The 18543-nt window shown below is 39.5% G+C and overlaps 1 protein-coding gene across 3 annotated transcripts in view; it reads right to left on the bottom strand.

Moving 5' to 3' along the window:
* Positions 1-18543, bottom strand: part of AFF3 (ALF transcription elongation factor 3) — a 337349-nt gene that overhangs the window by 263636 nt on the left and 55170 nt on the right. The gene's annotated exons all lie outside the window — the stretch shown is intronic.

The following is an 18543-nucleotide window of genomic DNA, read 5'->3' as shown; positions in this document are numbered from 1 at the left end:
AAAGACTCCCTGGCTTCTCATCTCCTCACTCCAAGGATGCATATTTCTGAGTTACAGCTATTTTGCAGCTAAATAACCTGTTTTCATGCAAACTCTCACAATGCTATTCTGGAATTGTTTTCTCCCTGCAAATTTGTGATATTTAAAGAAAAAGGATGTGATTATTGGGGTCCATAGTCTACCAAACTGTTTACAGAGCAAATCTACAGATGCACTGATAATTTTAAGAACAGTTTCACCCTAGATGTATTTTAAGCGAGTCAGTCATGCCATTATACTTTCCCTAGTGAATACATTTGTTCAATTTAAACCTCTCTGCAGAATTAATTTAAGTATTGTGTAGAACTAGATGATTAAGTTTGAGCACAGTTATTTTTCAGACAGACGCAAGCCTGATCAAAGCAGCCTGAATACATCCTCTTACTGTAGGTATACAAAGCTCCACATACTCAGACCTGTTATGGTACTCATTTCAGAAGCTGATATGCTGTGTATTACAGATGGCAGGGTTTAAAACCTGCACGTTTCAGTGATACGAACCTTTACACAGAGGGGCTGGGGCTTGTAAAGCATCACTGTAGATATTTGCACACACTTCTTTACATGCTTACAAAGAAGGTTATTGCCTGAGCACCAGTTTCTAGACAGTGGACATCTTTATAATGCAAATAATTAATGCCACCACATCATCAGTGCTATTTCACAGAAGTATGTAACTACCTACACATGGTAAATGTCAAGACTTAACGGCAAACCAGCGTGCAAAGAATTCAGATGAATTCTCCATTAATAAAGAGGGGGCTACACAGCCAGGAAAGCAGAGTGGTGCTGATGATAGGTACACTGTTTCTGTGTATAGCTTATTCTCATTTTGCAGCAGGGGCCTCCAGACAATACGGGCTACAGCCTTTAACCTTCCAACAGCCTCTACCACTCTCATCCGCTTGTGGTAGTGAGGCTATTTGTGCAGCCTCAGGGATAGCAGCTGACCACTTTCTACTGGTATTTTCTAGATACAGGGAGAGCTGGCTGTGCCCTTCAGAGACAGCAGGAGATACCCACAAGAAGGAGACAGTGCCAGAAATGGAGCCCAGATCTCCTGAACCTAACTGGAGCCACAGATCCATGTCCTCTAATGCAGGACTTTTCTGATGCTGCACAAGCCAAACCTTTCCTATCTTGTTCTACTTGTCTATTCAGTAATGGACACAAGAGGTGTCACATTGTCTGGGTAATGTTATGTTTGAAGACTTCTATGATGCCAATACTGGTGTACAGGGTACTAGACTTTAGGCATTGATAATCTGTCACATAAAATACACAAAAGTCAGACAATGCAGCTCTAAGAGCTTGAAAAGTGCACAAGCAGGTGAATCTGTAGCAGTAACTCTGAACGCAAGGGACACCAAATTAGGATTTCTTCAATCAAAGCTGAATCTCTTCCGCAAGCAAAATTCTTCAGCATTTTATAGAACAAGCCCAGTGTTTGATGAACCATGAAATACCTTTGCAATGAATTTTTTTTGGCCTGATATCCTGAAAAACACAGTTTTCCAAATCTGTGTGTAGCTTTATTGTTTGTTCTTTCATAGATATTTTCATCTTTTATTCTTGAAGAATGGCTGGTTCTCAAAAGGACAAGGGTACAGAAAAAAATATATATGGCAAATGTCTTTTCCCATCTTTACAGCAGTTAACATATAGGAATAAACAAATAACCCCAGGATTTTGGGTAGCAAACAATATCAGAAGGACCTGCCATATCAATCAACTGTGTTTTTGCATATCCCTTATGTGTAGTTGTACAGTGCAAGTGATGTAGGAGAAACAGTGCGAAGACATTTTTGTGCACATCTGGATTCTGTTTTGGTTGTCGAGCCCTCATTTCTATTTTTTCTGGAAGATGTACATTTTTAAGATGAGTTTGCAAGGTTTCCAAGGGAACTCAGAGTCTTTTTTTTTTTTCTTTTTTTTTTCCCCACCTAATCCATGGATCCATGGTCCATTTTATCATAAAGGTAGTACCAGTCAGCTCTTCAAGACCTTTACAGTTGTACTTTTTCCATATTGTTTTCTTTGTTTTAGACAGTAAACAAAAGATAAAGTAATAAAAATCAAGAAAGTGTAGCAAAGGCTATATAATCATTGAATTTTCTTTCCTTGATGTGCTTAAAATTTTTAATTTCTTAGCAACCAGAAAAGTAATCTCTGCAAAACTATTTCCCAAACAGCACTTAAGTACAGTATTTTCCATTACATTAGAGCAACCAGAGAAAATTGTTGGGTCTTTCTTAATATCAGAAATCAGATAACTAAGCTCAGCTCCAGGACTTGTATGAATACTCTCTGTTGTATGCTACACCAACAGGAGTCAGGGGATGGTTTTGCTTTAGAAAGACACAAGCTTTGGGAGTTGGGATATTTACAGTCTAGATATATTATTCCAATGTTGTTTGCATGAAAGCCAATGAAAGTTTAGTTCAAATATAGTTTTCTCAACTTCCAAATTAAAATCCTCATGCTTTAAAAATGTTAATATCTTTAATCTGTTCATGGGTGCCAAGTTTGTTTTGTCTTTATGGTAATAATCAAAGATCAAAATGGAGACATGGGCTAATCAAATCCCGTCATTTTTGTCAGTCTCAAAATTTATATGGATGTTGAAATCTGAAACAAATATTTGATTGCAAGCTATTGGGTTGGAGGTAGCCTTCAGTCACTAGGTATTGTTGTTATAGTGGAAAAATGGTGGCATTAGTTTTATGTATTATCATACCACAGGGTAATGATCCTTAGCTCAGTAGTACTGAAATACCTTGACAACAGCAGTTGAAGTCAATGGGAGCAATGCAAGTGCATATAAAAGTGCAGTCTGCAGACCATTAGGCATAATTTCATCAGATCTTTATTGGAATAAAAATTGCACTTAAGCTTCTGCTGTTGTGTTGGCAATTTAGAAACACTCTATCTGTGTACATGAATTTTACAAAGTCCCTCTGCTAAACCCAAGATTGAACTACTGTTAGGGTGCATGGACTCTGGAAAAGTATTTGGGTGAATTATTTGCATGCTCGTAAGAGATCAGAAAGTAAAAGGGTAAATTGTGAGTGCTGGTGGCACGAGGCCAATTTATACCTGTAGAGGCTCTGGTCTGTGGTACATGCAAATGCAAATTACATCCATTTTGGGCTTGTCAAGATACTGTTTTGTCAACCTTAGCACTGTCACTCTGACAGAGGGGAGGCATTCATACACATCTGCCTTCCCTTGAACCATTGGGGACCACTTATTAGAGAGATATTAGGTCCACACGCCAGCATCACTGTGGCAAGCCATGCCTCAAAGGTTATGCTACATAGCTACCAACATTCTCTGTGGTTTTGCACAAGGTTTAAAAACAGATAATGCTCTGCTAAGAAAAGTCCCAGTCACCAAGCTGATCACACAATAGTCACCCCCTCATAGGGATTGCTGTAACTGGCTTGCTAACGGAGACAGCTAAAGACACCCATTGGATCTCCCACCTGGGCACCAGGATGCATTGTAGCTTGTCTCTGAGGGCAGGCTGTGGTTGCCGCCAGACCTTCCCACCAGCCTTCCCTGCCACAGAAACCAGTGTATTCAGCTGGGTGCTGAACAGAGATGTAGCCCCTGGCCTGGCAGTTGGCCTCCGAAACAACAGGAGCTCTGAAGCTTGTCATCCTTTTCCCCGTGTTTTATCAGAAATGCTTGTTTCATTGGAAATAAAACAAGCCAGAGAAAAATTGTAAATAATTTGCAATTTTCCTGCAGCTTAGGGGGAAATAATGACTGCTAAACTACTAGCTGACTTATGTGACAGGCAGCAAAGGGAAAAACATCCCAAAAACTGTTGACAAAAGAAAAGGATTCAGAGAAAAAAAAAATCTTAACAAAATTAAAAAACCCCGTCAGGAGGGGGGTTCTTCACAGAGAGGGTGGTTGCACACTGGAACAGGCTCCCCAGGGAAGTGGTCACTGCACCGAGCCTGTCTGAATTTAAGAAGAGATTGGACTGTGAACTTAGGCACATGGTCTGAACTTTTGGGTAGACCTGTGCGGTGTCGAGAGTTGGACTTGATGATCCTTAAGGGTCCCTTCCAACTCAGGATATTCTATGATTCTATGATTCTATGATAAATGTTTACGTTACTACAAGCCAAGAAAGCAAAGGAAATTCCTCTATAAAGTAGCCTCATGCCAATGTCAAAAGTCATGACAAACTAGAAATAAAAGAAAAACAAACAAACAAAAAGGAAAAAATAAAAGGAAAAGAAAATAAAAGAAAAAAAAAAAAGACGTAGCTTTGTGTGGTCTCTGGAGGATTGAGATGATAATTGTCAACATCTTTATCATCTGGACACAGCTATCCCAACTATGCAAAAAAGAGAGGGCCCAGTGACCCTAGACTGAAATTAGTACAAGGCCATTATGCTTGTCCCCATTACTCTGTGGAACTGCTTTCTATTTTTATCTTTCAGTAATGCACGTGGGATTTTTAACACCTTGTGCCTTGAACCTCAGCCAACTGACGCCAGCCGCCAGGAGTCACCGCAGCCGGCACGGCGGTGGCACCTGTAGCCCTGCCAGCCTCCTCCAGCTCGCCACAGGGAGCGAGCTCCCTTCAGTGAGCAATTAAAATTTCAAAGCCTGACATTAAGTCTGGAGCAATTGCACGCTTTGTGAAATGGGTAAATTTTATTTAGTGAAAAAAAGAAAAAAATATGCCACACCTCTTCCAGCTTGCCAAAGTCAGAATAACTCCACCAGGAAAAGGTTGTCCAAGTTCCTGAGCAGGTTGCAGAGCACCACAGCAATTCTCTTGTCCCATATAGGTGGAAAATGAAACCAACAAAATGCTATTACATGGCTGCCAGCTCCATGCCCAGAAAGCCAAAAGTAGGCTTGATTACATAGGGAGGAATCAGTTTGTTCTCACGTTCACAGTGTGTCATGCCAGTGGGGAAAAAAAAAAAGGCAATTAGTGTGAGCTCCACATCATTTGGTTCAGCACAGCTTACTCAACACAAATGTCTTCATTTATTTCCTCCCTGTGCAATGCCTCCAGCTCACACTGGTGGTTCCTGTCTCACTCTGCACGGCTGCTCTGTTTCTTTCCACTGATCTCACAAGTGCACCCAGATGGATTCCTCCAACACCCTGCCCTTTCCTGGGACAGAAGTGTCCTCACAGTTCCAGAGTGCCCTACGTTATCAGTAAAGGGAACACAGTGAGTCCTGGCTATCTTCTGTAGCACCGGAGCCACGGAGCCATTCTCTTGTACCTCCTTCTCTAGTGAGCGAAGCACCAAAGCACCAACTGGCCTGTGATTTCACCTTCTCCCTCTTCTCTTGTTCTCACTCTTCCTCCAAGTGTGGTCTTTGCTCACCCTATTAAGTCTTCCCCCTCCCAAATGCCATCTATGTTTTCCATTTGGGTACTTCTCTTCACATGGTCCCTATCTCCTTCCTCCAGGTGTGATAGGTTAATTTAATTTCCAGGTTTCTGTTAACCTTTCCGTGCCTTTCCAGGGCTGATATACTCAATCACAGGGTATGCCTCACTGTGTGCTTGTACAGCACCCCGCATAATGAATCCTGACCTCAAGATTTTCAAAAACATTATAAGGAATTGAAGCTTCTTGCTGAATCCAATGGAAAACCATCCCACTGTATGCTTGCAGGAGAATCCTTGGGAAAGGAAGAAGACCTCACCATGCTTAGCATCCATCTTCAGTTTCCCTCTGCCCTTTGCACTTAACCCTCAATTGCAGTCATGTACCTCAAAAGCCTATCTACTCCAACACAGTCAAATTTTTAACCTAAGCATATCACGGTTTAATCAACATTTTTGTGTGTGTGTGTGCGCCTACTACTTGTTACTTAATCTGTGAAATACAGTTCAGAAAAAAAATCCAGCCCATAAAACCTGTTGGTGTAAAGATAAGCACTTTATTTAATATCCAATTAAATGTGGTCACCGGAGAAATCACAGCTTATGCAACTTTATCAGAAAAAGATTAATCTATTTCAGGCTTAACCCAAAATGTCATAAAAGAACTCATGAATTTAGATAGGAATCCACTTATTATCCAAAGACATTTTCCTATTGAGTAAGAGCAGCCTAAATTGCTGCCTATATTTATACTTGGTTCAATCAAATTTCTGTACTCAGAAGCTGTCATTGATTTTTAGGACAATTATCAAACAAAAATGATGAACAAACTGGAGGAACATTACAGAGTCTTTTTCAGCTCCGCAGTAATCATTAGAAAATGCACAGCCTGCTCATTGATAACGGTTTAACGGCTCACGGGGTGACATCATCACATTTAAAAGATAGTCACACCCGGAAGGCAGAAGATTTTCTTTTAATAGCATTACAATTTGCCATTTTAAAGTTAATTGTATTTTGCTTGGTGTTTCAGACCGCATAGGCTGCACTCAAGTTACTTTCTTCATATTATGGGATCATGCCCAAAACCATGATTTTAAAATAAGGAGGCAAATAGTTGAATGTATTTATTTAAATTAAGCAGACTTCCTCGCCTGTCTAGAAACTGATCCTTTTCAGTTCATTAGCTGAATTTCCCACAGGGCTTGCAAAGGCACACTTCATTTCTATACTGTTTGGTTTGCCTAGTTGATTTATTTAAAAAAAAAAAAAAAAAAAAAAAGGAATTCTAAGTTAAAATCATTGAATAATGAGTATTTGGATTCATCTTTCCACATTAATTATTACATTTAGGAGGACAAGTATCTTACTGATAATACAGGAATCTTGTATAAAAACAATACGTCGCAGTATCAGTAGGAGCAGCCGAGCAGCCGTCAGCTGCTGGGGCACAGCACTTATGATTTCTGTCTGCCAGGTCAACCTAAGGCGAACGGTTCAAGTGCAATGGCTAAAAATCAGTATTAGTGGTGATGTTTAATGGCCTACTTAAAATGAGCTCAGTGATCCAACCCCACTCCACTCCAATGCCTATCTATAGCCAGTGAACAGTGTAACTCTCGAGTGATTACAGCATGTTTGCTGAACTGCGTGTTCCCCTCTACATTGCAAATTCTTTTGCAGTCATTTAGAAATCTCAAGCTCATTTTCACAGTTGAGCATAGATGCCTATTCAGTGCAAATTTTGAGAATAAATAAATAAATAAATAAATAAATAAGAGGATCACTGATGCATACAGCGCCTTCCTGTCAGCAAATCACAGAATCACAGAATGGTTGTTGGGTTGATGTTGGAAGGGACTGCTGGAGATCATCTGGCCCAAGATGACCTTGTCAAGCAGGGTCACCATGATCACCTTGCGCAGGACGGCGTCCAGGTGGGTTTTGAATAACTCCAGAGAAGGAGTCCCCACAGCCTCTCTGGGCAACCTGTTCCAGAGCTCTGTCACTCACAGAGTAACAAAGTGTTTTCTCATATTCAGCAGGAACTTCCTGTACTTCAGTTTGTGCCCATTGCCTCTTGGCCTGTTGCTGGGCACCACTGGAAAGAGTCTGACCCCAAAAACCTAAGCTTCACGGAATAGGTAGTGGAAGTCTATCAGCTAGAACAGCCCGTGCTGTAAATACACAGAAGTCTGATCTAACAAAAGCAGCAATAAACCAAACTCATGGACAGACGGGAACAGTAAATGTGATCCAGAGTATTTCAAGAAAAATACATCAGGGCTGTGTTTGGTGTGGTTTTGGGACAGGCCTGGGTACCACATCCAGGCAGTGAAGAGTCAGAGGGTGGGATCTGCTCTCATGTGGGGTGCTGGCAAAGCTGACAGCCCTTCTGTCACCCCGATGGCAGCAGCAGCTCCCAGAGGTGGCAGAGCCATGTTTCAGCCCATGCCTTCCTGCTGCCCTGACCCTCTGTGTTGGAGCTCGCTCCCTGCATATACAAAGTCATCACCACGCAGAGCTCTGCGGTGAAGAGCAGCAGCAGGATTTGCTCGTCCGTGAACCTTCAAAGATTTGTGGCAGGTGCTTTCTAGTTGAACTTCCTCTGTGTCAGCTCTTCATCCCGTGCTCTTTATATAGCAGCAATTAGCATATCTGAGAAATCCCCATTCAGCATGTTTTATGGTCTCTTCTCCGTGTATTGAGATAGTTCTGTAAGTTATGTGCAGGGATATGCCATAACTCCTAATGTGCAACTGTCATGAAATCACTCACCTAGATTTATTCACTTAAGAGATGGTGAAGAAACTGATTCTGAACAGGATGCTAGAAACTTTAATTACCAGAGAGGAAAAATGAGTCAAGCACCTTGGACTGGTCAAGAAGCTCCTTTGATGCTCTAAAGGTATGTCCTGAAGCTAATAGATTAATGCAGTATAGCATTTATGAATTCAAATACCACCCTCTGCCACCGACCATTATTCTGCAATACTATTGCTGAATTTCTTCAAAGTAATAATGATGTCAAAAACAGCCACAAGTATTGCATCTCTGTTTCTGAACCAAAACAGAGACTGAATAAAAAAGGGCTGTCTTCCCTCAAGCAATATCTTCTTGACCACAGGAAGTTCATACAACGTAGAAAAGAAATATTCATCCCTGTCAAACCCTGATCTTGCTACTGCTGAATTCAATGGCAAAAGTCCTATTAATTTCAAGTGGAGCATGATCAGTGAATAACTCAAATGGAAGTGGTAAACCATAAGTGACATAATCACTCAGGAACTGTCTCTGCCTCAAGTGACCTAAATGGTAGGAAGAAATACAGCAAGCAACATTAACTCAGACTTCAGCAAGCAGCCCTTGCTTATGCTTTTGCATAAGTTTCTTTTCCATTGCAGAAGTTATGGAACAGTTTTATATGTTATGCTGTTACACAGGGAGTTGTGTTGCAGACATCCAAGGGCAGAGCCAGGAGTTCAGTCTATCCATTTCTATTCTCCTCTTTGATACTGACTCGGGGTGGCACGGGTGCCATCCGCGAAGGTGTCCCCACCCACCTGCACCTCAGCTGACTCCTCTGCAAATGAATTTAGTATGTTCTTGTCAGAGTTGCTGTTAATGCTTATGAAGGGCTTTGAAACTCCCAAATGAGATTGCAGTAGTAAAAGATGCATCGTTTTTGGTTTATTGATGAGAATGTAACAGGATATTATTATAAGAAGCTATAAACCTTCTGAGTGGGGAAAAAAAAATGGGGGGGAGGGGGGGGAACAACCACTAAAGAGATGGTGTGGTTACAGAACAAGTGATGGTGCATGCTCTTCACAGGTACAAGAAAAAACACACAGCAACAATAAACAAACAAACAAATAAATAGTTTTTAGGCCTTCCCAGCCATCTCTAAGATAGTGAAAGATCTTGCACGTGGACTTTATCATAAATTATGGCTGAAATACCAGCAGCAATTTCAGTGGGTTTCTCAAAGCATAACTTCATTTTTTCCTCTTCAGGCTCTGACATAATTCTTCTCTTCTCAGACCGACCCCCCCCCCCCCCCCACACACACACACTCTTATGGGGCCTACATCTTTCTTGTATCCTTTCATTCTGTATATGCTTTACTTTCCCTGCCTGCTAAACATTTGTGATTTGGTCCAAGAAAGACCTTCTTTATCCTCTTATGGTGTTTTTCAAACCGTTCATCTCACATTGCTCTTACATGTAGTTCTCCTTTCCATGCCCTTTGCATATTTCAGCTCCAGACTGGTACTTCCAAGAGATCAGCAATTAACCAGCTAATAAGTTTCTTTGTATCAGATGTCCCTGAAATTGTAATTAAACTGAAGAAGGTTTCTTAAAATAATGCCTAACTGCCAAACCATGGCCACTCTATATAAAATTGCTTTTGACTGTGTTTGTAATCAATAATCTTCTAGCTGTCTTCTACTTAAGGTCTAGGAGTTGCAGTAGTCACGTAAATAGTCACATAGTTCCTGCCTCTGTATTTGGATGCACTTGTACAATGAGCTTTAAACAAATGCCAAATTTGATTAACAACAGATTATGCTGTCGGTGTGTGAATGCTAATAATCTCTAGCATATGCAAGAAAAAATAAATCATCTTCAACATCATTTCAAAAGGGTTATAAAGCAAAGAGAACATTTCAAATCCCATCACTCCTTAAACAGGTATTAGGACACAATGATAAGAGTTAACAAGAAATGCTCTTGTTTTTCCTCTCTTTGTACCTAAACAAGCTTCCATTACAGCCATTTGCAGTAAATAGAGGAGTATACATATCAATTTTTGGTTCTGAGATAAAATGCTGGGTCTATGTATTCTCAACCCTGTGGCTCACTGTCTTGAATGTTCTTTGTGTATTTATCTTCTGAATAAAATGTGGTGTCAAGCCACCTCACACTGGGCCTCCATATCTTAGAGAAACTTGGTGGTAGAGAGGGAAGAGAGTAGGGTATACGTGAGGGAATTTGGGAAAGGAAATTCTTATCCTAAACCATGTACAAAGCAAGCTCAGCCTCTCTGGCATGCTGGTTTTAACTCAAGAAATAATAAGGGTACCATATTTCAGTACATGAGATTGTTATACATAAAATACAATTAAGAGATTTGGAACTACATGAATATGTAATGTACACATTTCTTTGGAGATGCATTTTTCTCCAGACAGGCCGGTGCCTGCTTTAATTTGGAAGCTATCCATTTTCATACAAAGTTAAGCAAGAGTGACAGGAAATCAGACGTCTATGTTATTTATCTTTTCTTAACTTGAGAAAAAAAAAAAAAAAAAAAAAAAAAAACACCAAACCAAAAAACAGCCTTCTGTTAATTACTTTTCTAGGAAGCTATTTTGTGGTACCACAGGGATAGATCTTCCCTATTCAGAAGTGCTACGGAAATGACAACTTTACGACGTGCAGGGTGAATAAAGTATGTTACATGCAGATATTTAAGGGTATATTTGTCTTCATTTACTGTAAGAGAGTATGTGACCAACAATAAAGAATTTAACTGCTTCTGGCCTGGCTGGGTGCATTTACAACAATTACTGGAGGTCTGACCTTTTTAACCTTACATATCAAGTGGCACATACACGTTATTTATTTAGCTGGAATTAACAGTGATCTGTGAAGCTCTTTGTATTTTCATTTGGTTCTCCTACTCATCAGTCATAACTGACCCCAGTGTGCATGTACAATGATGGTAGTTTCATGCCACTCTAATTTATGAAAGACGGGGGAAACTACAGAACAAATCCATAAAATCTTTTTTCTTGTATTTTCTTTAAAAATAAATAAAATAAAACACTCTGCATAAACTGGTCAAACAACAACAAAAAGACATTTAACTACCTTTAAATCCTTTGTGATACCTTATAGATTGCTGTGAATACAAAGAGCAGACAGGAGTGCTTCACCTCATTATAGTTACTGGAAAGGGGAATGTGAGTCCCTGCAGGAGCAATGCAGGCTTGGACTCCACACCTGACTGCACACCGACACAGTGCTCTAGTGTCGTACAATGTGAGGTCTGAGAAGCAGTGTCTAAATACTTCATTGGTAATCTGAAATCCCCCCTCGCTCTCCGCACATACCCTGCCCTCTCTAAGCACTCTTTTGTTGAGAAGCCACCAAGCAGGTGGAGAGGAGATGCTGATCTGAAACTGGGAGCTGAGGAGAGTGTCTTGTGCTTGCAGGAGTGCCATGCCATAGTGCACAGCCTCTGCAGCACACCCAGAAAAGGAAGGGTTTCTCCAACTGCTGAACACTGTCACAGATTCAGAGCAATCCATGCTAATGGGGCCAAAGGTGGAAAAGTGATAGCAGTGCCACCTGTTTCTGGCAGGATTTTTAATTACATCCCGTTACCATCATCATAAGTACTACTGATGGATTTAGAAAAATCAGACAAAATGTGCAATTAAAAAATGTTTTTGTACTCCTAGAAATCTTATTTCCTTCATCAATATCTTTACTACTTACCAAAAGGAACTGAAGAAGCAATTATACAGGGTTGTGGTCAAATTTATGCGTGCACTTTTGTATCAACTCCAGATCTGATTCATAAACCAAACCATCCTGTCTCATTGAAAAAAATAATAATAATAAAAGCAAGAGGAACACACTTTTATCACAGTGAACCATATTATTACATTTACTGAACTCTAGAAAAGCAGTTACTTGTTTATCTTTTGAAAGACGGGAAGACCAGTTTTATTGAAGGGAGGATCTCATTTATAAGGGACCCCAATGAGCTGCACAGAATATTTTTTTCAATAATTAGGAAAAAAAAACAATCTTGGGAAAAACTCATGAAAAGGCAGGTGTGTACATTAAGGGATTCCCTTGACAAATGTAAGTTTATATCCAGTTTCAGGAGATTTTTCTCTGATGATAGTCATCCTACCAGTTAAAAACAATGAGGGACAACAAGAGATTCACCATAGCAACAAATGCATAGCACACACCATATGGAAAGCAATGCATACAGAAAACTTTAGGTTTAAGTAAAACAATTCGTTATTTTCAAACCTATAGATAAGTTTAGCTAGTGCTTTCCCAGATTTAAAACAATAATAATAATAATAATTCAAAAGGGAAATGAAACTCTTTCCCTGTTGGAAACAGTAAAACTAGAGAGCTCTAGCAGACAAGTAAAGGTATTTAAACAGCATTTTATTTCTACAACAACGACAATGCAAGAATAACTAGAAAAATTAAGCCTGATGCGTTCCGCAAAATTGCCTGCACACACAGTTACTGTGTGCCTTCATTACTACAGATTGCTAGAAAGGGAGAGGCTTGTATCATAATTTGAAATCTATGTGGAAAATCCATCTTTGCACATTGTGGTCTCCACTGTTTTTATTAACAGTTTCAAACACTGCTCTGTCTATTTAATACATTCTTTCCCTCCAGTCCTAGTCTGTTGAACTCTCTTACACAAAAATGGGCAGTTATGCACAGCCCTCCCACGGACTCACTAGAAGGTCTTGAATAACCTACGACTAGCAGGGATCTTTGCACCACACTGCTCTTGTTGTCCAGTTCTTCCTGTCTAACGTGGGAAAACATCCTTTATTTGTGGGGAAGGTCAGCGGTAACATTACAGGGATGAATTGAGCTGTGTCTTCTTGTAAATGCAGCTTGCTAACTCTTTCCCATGAACATCTGGGAAAGAAAACATCTACAACTGGCTCATACTTACAGTACTCGAGTGCTGTGATTGCTAACTCGATTCTCAAGCACTGCAATTCTTCAATAAAGTTGATAAATGGTAGAGGAGTATCAACACTCTTAATTCTGTGCCTGTATCTCCAGACTAGAATGCACCTATGTCTACTAGAATAGTGCCAGAGGATTTCTGGACGTTTTTTTGCTAATAAATTCAACTCATTTCTTCATTTTTTATTTTTATTTTTTTTATCTAAAAGCATCTTTAACTGCCCCTCTGCTTTCACTTTTGCCTTTCTGGGTCAGAATCATACACCCCAGGAATCAGAGAAAAAAAAAATAAGTCTGGATTCAACTCCTGCTTGGATCCTCCTCCTGCAGCAGCCCAACAGGCTCTGTCACAGCAGGGGGAAGACTGCACCATGCCTTTGAGGAAAGGCACTTAGTCAGATCTCCCCTAAACCCTTTTCCTTGACACTGATTCCCAGTAGGTCCAGATACATGCTATTTCCAGAGGAAGCATGTGCCGATCAGGACCACCTTCCCTGTTTAATCTACACTGGAACTTGTGTAGTCAAATAAGGTGGAGATGCACTTGTGTTTTCACATGGGAACTTCCACTTTCAATTTTAAGCATGGACCTACTTATTGTCCATGCTATGCAACGAATCTCTCCTTAAAAGAATGCAATTTTGAACAAATTGATGATATTAAGTCTATTGTTGGGATTATTTTTTTCAGAGGGGATAAGGGGAAAGAAAAGAGATGGATTTTTTTGTTTGGTTGGTTTTGGGTTTCCGTTAATACATGGGGAAAGAACTGATAGGAAAAAAAAAATTGCAGATTTAAAGAACACTTGCTACTGTGTATGCCAGATGCTGATAGCTATATATAGCCACTCAAACGAGAAAGACTGCAGAGAGTATCTTATCCAGGCAAATAGGAATTTGCCTGAGTAAGGCCAGGGCAAAAATGAAAAAGAAAAAAAGGAAAAAAAAAAAAAAAGATTCAAAGTTTAATCTATGTTGCATTACTTCTGCTTCAGAAGAAGTTGTGTAAGTACTCCATGAAGTGAAATAAGTACACGTCCTCATGATGACCTTATCTACATTTCACATAAACATGTTCTCAAATTTAACAGAACAAAATCTATCCTTTTTACCATTAGACCACTAGTCATTTTTTAATACAACCTCGATTTTCTTACTCCATAACCCTTACAGAAGTAAGCAAAGGAGAGTAGATAAGGCTTCTTCAATGTAATAATAAAAATCAGCATGCAGCCCACAAGATGAAATTCAAAACCAGAGCTCAAATGTAAAGAACATGATTTACCATCTTAGTTTTTTCTTATTGTCTCACTTGTAACAAAATTGTAGAAATAAAAGGCACATGCTTTTCCTGTTTCCTTTCCTTTATACATTTCTCTTCCCGTCTGTTCAGTACAGTGGGTTTTTACTTTCAGCAATACAATTCCTAAGTAGTTCAAAATGTGAAGTATCAGTACTTGAGATGACAAGCTATCATTTATACAGAGCAATATGATAATTTTGGAAGGACAGGGAGGTTGGGTATGGATTCTAATTAACACTGATGAACCTGGTTCCTAAAGATTAAATTCCCAAAGGAGTAACTGATACCTTTCTACACACAGGTCTATCCAAGTTACTCTCATTAAAACAATTAAAAAAAAATTATAAGCTTTAGTCTGTGTCAAGATATTGAAGGCTTTCCAAAACTGATTAAAAATATTAAATGAGGTATTGAACTACATTAAAAATCAACCCTTTTCATGTATTTGAAAAGTAATGGTCTAATTTGTATCCAAGTGCATTTATTTCTAGTGAATAATAATTGTATTGCAGCCAACTTTGTGCCCTGTTTCTCTGAAAACCTCAAGGGATGTACAGAAGACAATTTTGTATCCTGCTGAAAACTCACACATGTTGTGTGACATTGCTTCTTATTCTTCAGTTCTTATATGAGGTTTAATTTTGCTTCATTTTGTGTTTATTTTTCCAGTGATCGTTCCTTCAAACTGATAAACACAAATGAAAGTGCATAACTATTAGATATACTGATAGATTCTGGAAAGCACCATAAGCTAGATACAAGTGCATGGAAATGTGTGAGTGCCTTTGAAAGGGGACTTGCAAATCAGAGATTTATAACAATATATTCTTGTTTCCTTGTTTTCTCTGTCTGTGGAATCTGGAACTGCCTGTAGCCATATGATGTTCAAAATAAAACCAAAGTGATTATCACTACATCTGCCCTTTAGAAGAAAATCTAACCTGAAGGAGTTGAGAAAATGGTTATTTCTTAACATTCAACTCTCTACTTGGTCAGACAAAACTAGGCTGGTAGACAGAGAGCTAGGACTCTAAATGGCCCAAAAGGTTGTGACAAGTGGCACGAAGTCCTGCTGAAGATGAGTTCATAATGGTGTGTCCACACAGTCAATACTGTGACCAACACTGTTTAACATCTTCATTAATGGCCTGGATGATGGGGCAGAGCATACCTTCAGCAAGTTTGCAGGTAATATAAAATGGGGAAAAGTGGTTTCTGGCATCATTCTGCCATCCAGACAATCCAAAATTAGTTGCAGGGGTCATGCTGCCATCCAGAGGAACCTCAACAGGATGGAGAAATGGTCTAACAGGAACTTCATGAAGTTCAAAATGAAGAAATGTAAAATTCTGAATATAGGGGGGGAATAACCCCATGCACTAGTACAGGCTGGGGTCTGACTAGATGAACAGAGGAAGACATGGAGGCCACATCTGAAGTGCTGGGGCCAGTTCTGAGCTCCCCAGTCCATGAAAGATATGAACCTACTGGAGTGAGTCCAGTGTAGTGCCACAAAGATGATTACAGGAGTGGAGCATCTTTCAGTAAAGGGAAGGCTGAGAGAGTTGGAACTGTTCAACCCAGAGAAGAGAAGGCTCAAGGGGCTGGGGCAACTCAACAATATAAACACGTCTGATGGGAGGCAACAGAGGAGAGGGAGCAGGACTCTTAGTAGTGGCCACTGACAGGGCAAGATGCAATGGGCATGAACTAAAAGACATGAAATTCCATCTGAACACAGGAATATACTTGTTTCCTGTGAGGGCAATCAAACACTGGCACAAGTTGCCCAGAGAAGTTTTGGGGTTTCCATCTGTGAAGATGTTCAAAACCCAACTGGACATGGTGACAGGCAGCCTGCTCTAGCTGACTGTTTTAGCAGCGAGATTGGCCTAGTGAATCTCAAGAAGTCAGTTCCAACTTCAATCATTTGGTCATTCTCTGACTCCTTTGAAGACTTTGTTGTTGCCTACACTAAGCTCCCAGAGTGCAGTAAGTGCCTTACTATTTCAGACATATACCTTTTATTTTAGCATATATCGAGTTTCTTTCCACTATGTCCCATCCCCATGTTCTTTGCCCCTCCCTTTCTTCCCATATTCTCCTGGCTGCCCTCAGGCAGATTTCTGCCACTCATTTCCATTTCCATATAGCTTTCCAGACACTGTCTTAGCCTGTTTGTCAGCCTGTTTCCCTTCATGACCGTCCTATATTACATCTCTTCTCTTCTGTCCATGCCATGGCCACTAGGGATACATGGTCTTTTCTGGCCATCACGTTTAGCCCCATCCTGAACAAGAGAAACTTATTCTTGCCTGCACAGGTTTACAAAACTGTGACAGCTTTTGTGCTGAGAGCAGCTTAAAACTTCTGCCCCTAATGAGGAACAGTGGCCATTTGATGTAGAGAAGAAATTTTATGAGTTTGAAAGCAGAAAATAAAATAAAATAAAAAATAACAACATGGAAATTCTTACAAAATGGTATTAGGAGATGTATGATAAAAAATAACAAGAATGGAAAAATGTTTTGAAACAAAAAGAAACATGATTGAAAATTAAAGGGAGGGTGGATTAGGCAACAAAAACATTTCAGTCTTGGTCAATACTTCTCCCTGTAGCAATAACAGTGGGTTACCAATTTCATCTTATGTCACTTGGGATGGAAAATGTTAGAACAAAGAAAATGTCAGGATAAAGGAAAGAAAAAAAAAAAGGAAAAAAAAAAAAAAAAAGATGGACACTTTTATCACCAGGACTTTCAGCCCTTAAATATGAAATCTAATCATTGTCTTTCACTAGCTCAAGATTCAAATTCCAACACCACCCATAGTATCTACTATTTTCTTCTGAACAATACGTCTGTCATATTTATGATCCCCTAACCTCATTTTTGTCTACCTCCTTCAACTTCAGCTATTTTTTTATATTATGTTATCAAATACTGTTTCAAAAATATTGCATTCCACAAGATCTGTGAGAAATTGGTGAACACTTAGTAGCTACCCTGTAGTCCATGCTCTCCTACCATACCCTACATTGCCATCAGTATCTAAGCAAGTTAGTTTAAAGCAATGTCAAATATGTCTATATGTCTAGAAACTGCAGTATAATTTATCCTTATGCATCATTATGGATCATATACAACAAGTGAAAGCTTTCATTCCTACTGAGGTAGGCAACTCTGGAATGCAAATGGTAAATCTTGAATTTCAGACAAGCAAATGATTGCCTATCAAAACCGCTTTCCAAACTGGTCCCTAGGGTATTGCATACATGTAAAGAGGGAAATTTGAAAGATTCAGACAATTGCCACAGGCTTCTTTAATTCTAACAATACTTCTCACTTTCAGATAGAAGCACAAGTCTGAAGGAGGAAATAATAGCTAAATGGATATTAGTATATGCCATTACCTGATCTATCTGCACAATTACAGCAACCTATAAATGCTAAATTTGCTTATCAAATTTGCTTAAGAGCCTAAAAACAACCACTTTTCAGGAATAATACATCACTTCAGAGTTGTTTGGAACTGACTGAACTTAAACTTAGAGGGGAAAAAAAACCCACATAGGTATAATGCCTACAGGAGCTGAGAGAAGTAATTGCTTCCAGAGAAACTTCCTAAACCAAACTGAAGGGGGAATACAACAGTCAACTCCATTTCTGAAAAACAGGCGTTAAAAGGCCAGAGAACTTCACTGAAAATGAGAGTTTTCCTCTCCTTTAACAACGCCAGAAACAGAAATATTAAAACTAAAAACAACTCAAGACACGCACAGCTGTCAAATAAGAGTAAATCAGTATCTCTGCTCTGAGACTCTCCCAGTGATTCAGTCAAATAGAATCATTTACTCCAATAAATACTATAAATTGTTTAAGTCATGGTAGCTCTATCAGTTCACAAAAGAGGATGTGACCATCTTTGTACTGACTTACAAGGCTCTCAATACATTTCCCCAAAAGAAATCATCCTTCATTCTGCCAAAACCAACCATTTCCTCCCCATTCAAAAAACTGAAAACCAGAAAATCACAGATTCTACAAGCAATAAATATGGTGTCCTATTGAAGTCAATGGA

Source organism: Aythya ferina, assembly GCF_964211825.1.
Source record: "Aythya ferina genome assembly, chromosome: 1".
NCBI lineage: Eukaryota > Metazoa > Chordata > Aves > Anseriformes > Anatidae > Aythya > Aythya ferina.
The sequence above is the reverse complement of the archived record's forward strand: the minus strand, read 5'-3'. Positions and strand labels throughout refer to the sequence as shown.